We start from the raw sequence: 6,000 nt of genomic DNA, 5'->3' as shown, positions 1-6,000 counted from the left end.
TACAGGATCTGAAATAAAAAATTAACTGGATGGTTTGAAAAGAATTAAATAAAAAAATTAACTGGATGGTTTGAAAAGAATTAGATATTACAGAATAAAATATAAGTGAAGATGAAGGCAAAGCAATGGAAACCATCCAAACTGAAGCAAGAGAGAAACAAAACCAAAACAAAATCATCCAAGCCTCAGTGACTATGTGACATTATCAAGTTATCTGATTTAATGTCTGATGAAGCCCAGCTTCCTGGTTTATAGACAGCTGTCTTCTCACTGTGTCCTCACATAGTGGAATGGAGTGAAGAAGATGTTTGGGGGGTTATTTTTTATAAGAATACTAATCTCATTCATGAGGGCTCTGCTCTCATTACCTAATCACTTCCTAGGCCCCCCACCTCCAAATACCGTCACATCAGGGTTTAGGTTCCAACATATGAATTTCAGGGAGACAAACATTCAGTCTATGATACCATGTAAACAAATTAAAACCTGTGGGGCCCTCTGTAATTTTTCAAGTGTAAAAGGGTCCTGAGACAAAAAATTTGAGAACTGTCTAACCCTTTTCCATAAACAACCTCACTCACAATATATTCCTAGTTCACCTCTGCCTTTTACACCAAAATAACACTCATTCTTTTTAAACAAATTTATTTATTGACTTTAGAGAGAGAGGAAGAGAAAGAGAGAAATATTAGTTTATTGTTTCACTTATTTATGCATTTGTTGGTTCATTCTTGTATGTGTTCTGAGGGGGGATTAAACTTGCAACCTGGGTATATTGGGATGATGCTCTAACCAACTGAGCTACCCAGCCAGGGCAATAACCTCATTCTTTAATCAGTAGTGGCAACCATTATCAGAAGAGATTGGAAGAAAGAGCCTATGAATAGTACTGTCATTTGTCCTCCAGTATGTAGCTCATCCTTCTTTTGTGAACCCTTGACTGATTCTTATGTAGCCCTGGCCAATGAACAATTGAAACTTCCATGTGGGTAATGATACTACTGACATCTTGGCCACAGGACTATAGCTTGGAACCATATATATCTTTCCTAAAGTCTAGCCTAAATACATGGATGCTACATAGAGATTATGGGCAAAGTAAAGAATTCCTATTATTTTTAAACTATTCTCCAGTTGCAAATGAAAATAATAATGTATTGTAAGATAAAAGGCAACTTAGGATATCTTTGGACAGAACTAAAATAGGAAGAGAATCACTGAAGAGAATGTGATAAGAGAGCCACATTTAATTTCAAGAAAGGTGCTCTCCAGAACAAAAGAGGCAAATATTGCAAGAGTCACTGATGAAATAGGTTTGAGATAAAGGATCCTTTGCTTCCTGAGCTAATTAATGTCCAGGATAGCGTGTCCCAATATCTTATGAGAATCCTTTTTTTGGTGCCCTTGAATAAAATTGTTCTCATTAAAGTCACCACAGGGCTCCTAATGGCTAAAATCAATGGTCTAGTTTGAGGCTTTGTACTATTTGCTCTTTCTTCAACAGTTGATATAACTGAAAAAATATTTGTAAATTTTTCTCTCACTTCCATGTGATTATTCTCTAAAGCATTTTTTTCTTCTTGTTCTATCATTCCTTTGTAGTTTCCTTAACAGAATTCCCCACCCTTATTTCTTATAGACAAACAAACAAAACCCTAAAACTTTACTGACCTTCTGTGTTGTGTTCTGTTTCTGGTCCTTCTTTCTTCTGCCTGAACTATCTCATTCATAGCCTTCTATCATACCCAAGCAAGCCTTAATAATTCTATCTTTAGATCCATGTTTCTAACTGACTACTAGATATCTTTGCCTGGATGCTCTGCAGGCATCTCAAACTTAAAGTGCTCCAAGCTTATCTTCTCCTCCACCTCCTCCAAAACCTACTCCTCCTTTTCTATACCCTATCTCATGAACTGGTACCACTAGTCATACAGAAATCCAGGCAAGAAACCTGGTGTCATCTTCAACTCCACCACACTCAATAAACCAGTAAGTTTTCTTAATTCTTTTTTTTTTTTTTTTTTTTTTTTTTTACTCACTGAAAGGAGAGGAGGCAGAGAGACAGAATCCTGCATGCACCCCAACCGGGATCTACCTAGCGAGTCCATTAGGGGGCAATGCTCTGCCCATCTGGGGCATTGCTCAGCAACCAAGCTCTTCTTAGTGCCTGAGGTGGAGGCCATGGAGCCATCCTCAACATCCAGGGCCAACTTGCTACAACCAAACCATGACTGCAGGAGAGGAAGAGAGAGAGAGAGAGGTGTGAGAGGGGGAGGAGTAGAGAAGCAGATGGGTGTTCCTCCTGTGTGCCCTGACTGGGAATCAAACCCAGGACATCCATACTCCTGGCTGATGCTTTACCACTGAGCCAACTGGACATGGCCAAGTTTTCTTAATTCTACATTAGAAATGTTTCTGCATCCCAATCTCTCCTCTCTAGCATGCCAAGAGCCTTCACCTAAGCTCTTACTTACCAATATTTTAACCAACAATAACATCTTAGCAAGTCTCTGCTACTACCAGGCTATACCATTTCCAATTCTTTCTTTAGCGTAAAGGAAATAAAACTGAGATTTCACTATTGAGACAAGTTTAAAAAACGGTTTTGAGAACTAACATAATGAGGTGTTTTAAATTTTTTTGGTAAATTATTTATTTATTTGAGAGAAAGAGAGAGAAACATCAATTTGTTGTTCTACTTATTTATGCATTCATTGTTTGATTCTCATATGTGCCCTGACCGGGGATCAAACCTGCAATCTTGGCATATCAGGACAATGCTCCAATCAACTGAATGAGCTACCCAGTCAGGGCTGATGTGGCCTTTTTTAAATAAAAAAAATGTTTTTCACGAAACAAAAAACCCAACCTCATCTACTCTCACTAATCTTTCATAATTAAAATTAAAAAAAACCTCTCCAACTTCCAAAAATTGAAAGTAACATTATTAAAATAGAAAACAAAAAATACTTGGCTTTTTAAAATGAAACAGTTTGCTGGATGGAAACCACTGTTCTAGAATATAGGCTGCTGTTAAGAGTCATCTTTCACAAAACAAAAATGACTAATTTTCCATGACTTGAGTATCTGTTTGTATTATATAAACACTTAAATTTATCCACATAAAACAAAAAAAAAATTATCCATATAACCTACATGTATACCATTTCGCTGCCTTTTAATAAATACTTAGTGTGCATTGTGTTGACATGCTATTGACATGTCTGTTGTAGTATTCTATTTTAGGCATTTTCTTAAATGTTAAAATTTAAATATCCTTTGTCATATATCACCTCAAAGCTTTACAATCTGGCCTTAATTTGTTTACTCCTCACCAAGAACTTCCCCTAAATACACCATATTCTTGTGTGTGTGTGTGTGTGTGTGTGTGTGTGTGTGTGTGTGTGTGTAACAGAGACAGAGAGAGGAACAGATAAGGATAGACAGAAAGGAGAGAGATGAGAGGCATCAATTCTTTGTTGCGGTACCTTAGTTGTTCATCGATTGCTTTCTCATATGTGCCTTGACCAGGGGGCTAAAGCAGACCCAGTGACTCCTTCCTTGCTCAAGCCAGTGACCTTGGGCTCAAGCTGGTGAGCCTTGCTCAAACCAGATGAGCCCTTGCTCAGGCTGGCAATCTCAGGGCTTTGAACCTGGGTCCTCCAGGTCCCAGTCTGACGCTCTATCCACTGCACCACCGCCTCATCAGGCGCACACCATATTCTTTCACGCCTTTTGCCAGTGGTTCTCAACCAGGAACAATTCCCTGCTCCCTTCTCCAAGAGAACACTTGGCAATGCCTGTTATAGTCTGAACTGTGCTTCCTCCCAAATTCCTGTATTGTAGCCCCAACCCCCACTGTGACTGTATTTGGAGATTTTATATATGTATTATATATAATATCTATACATTTTAAAAGTTTTTTATGTATAGCATTTTTTAGTCATATAGATATTAAAAAATCCTTACTATTTTTGTTAATGTCAAGCAATCAAGTTTCCAATTTTTTCTTTCTTTAAACATTTATTGATTTTAGCGAGAGAGGAAGGAGCAGAGAGACCTGATCTGTTCCTGTATGTGTCCTGACCTGGGATTGAACCAACTAAACTATCTGGCCAGGGCCTAGTTTTTTTCTTAACATATTTTTGTTTACTCATTACCAAAGGTCACATAATATATGTGTGCCTTAAAACATTTAGACTGCCTGACCTGTGGTGGCTCAGTGGATCAAGTGTTAACCTGGAACGCTGAGGTCATCAGTTCGAAACCCTGAGCTTGCCTGGTCAAGGCACATATGGGAGTTGATGCTTTCTGCTCTTTCCCCCTTCTTTCCCTCTCTCTCTCTCTCTCTCTCTCTCTCTTTCCTCTCTATAATGAATAAAATCTTTAAAAAATAAAAAACATTTAGACTATCATATAATCTACACAAATGGAAAAATTTTAAGAGCATGGGTTACTAACAATAATGTTAGCTAATTCATCACTATTGTGTCAAACATTGTATTATCATAAGTGCTTTCTTTCCATTTTGAAATTTAATTTCCATATCCTATGTTGTGGTACTATTATTATTCTCATTTTACAAAATGAATAAACTGAAATTTGGACAGATTAAGTGACTTGTCCAAAGCCATACCAATAGCAACGGCTTCAAAGACAATAAGCCTGGGAGTAATTATGTTGTGCATTTTTGTATCAAAAATTTCTCAGCAAAAATACATTTCTGAGGATAAAATAATGTTTTATTACAATGCATAGATTTATAAAGAAAAAAGTCTCTAAGGAAAAAAGAAAGCTTGTTTTTGTCCAATTATCTATCATCTAAGACAAAATGACTTCATGTAATTAGCTAAAACAAATATACTAGCAAGTGCTGGTATTCAGTTACATTTACTACAGGTTCCCTTATATTCTTACTTGGGTTTTCAACATTTCTCAATCTTTTACACCATACAATTTTCTTTTTTACAGAAAACCGAATGATGAAAATAGAAATGTCATGGGCTTCTATTTTAAATATATAGTAGTTAACTTAGTTACCTCAAACTCTTCAGTGTCCTGGAGACTAATCATCCAGCAAATATCCATTACCAAACTGTTAAGATGTGTTTTTTTAAATTTACTACTACCTTAAAGTTTTGTTTTCTTGCCTCTTTCCAGGAAAGATAGGGAGAGAAGTACAATATAATCATTTTGCACCAAAACAACAGTATTTTGTTTTTCATTGCATTTTATTTTTTTATTTATTTTTGATTTTTGTTTTTTTGTATTTTTCTGAAGCTGGAAATGGGGAGAGACAGTGAGACAGATTCCCGCATGCGCCCGACAGGGAACAACCGGCACGCCCACCAGGGGCGAAGCTCTGCCCACCAGGGGGCGATGCTCTGCCCCTCGGGGGCGTCGCTCTGCCTCGACCAGAGCCACTCTAGAGCCTGGGGCAGAGGCCAAGGAGCCATCCCCAGCGCTCGGGCCATCTTTGCTCCAATGGAGCCTTGGCTGCGGGAGGGGAAGAGAGAGACAGAGAGGAAGGAGGGGGGGGGTGGAGAAGCAAATGGGCGCTTCTCCTATGTGCCCTGGCCGGGAATCGAACCCGGGTCCCCCGCACGCCAGGTCGACGCTCTATCGCTGAGCCAACCGGCCAGGGCCTTCGTTGCATTTTAGCACCTTGTTTTTTTCACTGAACAAACTTTTTATTTTTTCTTGTGGGAGACAGAGAGAGTCAGAGAGGACAGACAGACAGGAAGGGAGAGAGATGAGAAACATCAATTCTTCATTGTGGTTCCTTAGTTGTTCATTGATTGCTTTCTCATATGTGCCTTGACCATGGGGCTACAGCAGACTGAGTGACCCCTTGCTCGAACCAGCAACCTTGGGCTCAAGCTGGTGAGCCTTGCTCAAACCAGATGTCTCATGCTCAAGCTGGCGACTTCAGGGTCTCGAACGTGGCTCCTCCACATCCCAGTCCAACGCTCTATCCACTGCGCCACCGCCTGGTCAGGC

This window comes from Saccopteryx leptura, chromosome 1 (assembly GCF_036850995.1).
Source record: "Saccopteryx leptura isolate mSacLep1 chromosome 1, mSacLep1_pri_phased_curated, whole genome shotgun sequence".
Lineage (NCBI taxonomy): Eukaryota > Metazoa > Chordata > Mammalia > Chiroptera > Emballonuridae > Saccopteryx > Saccopteryx leptura.
The sequence above is the reverse complement of the archived record's forward strand: the minus strand, read 5'-3'. Positions refer to the sequence as shown.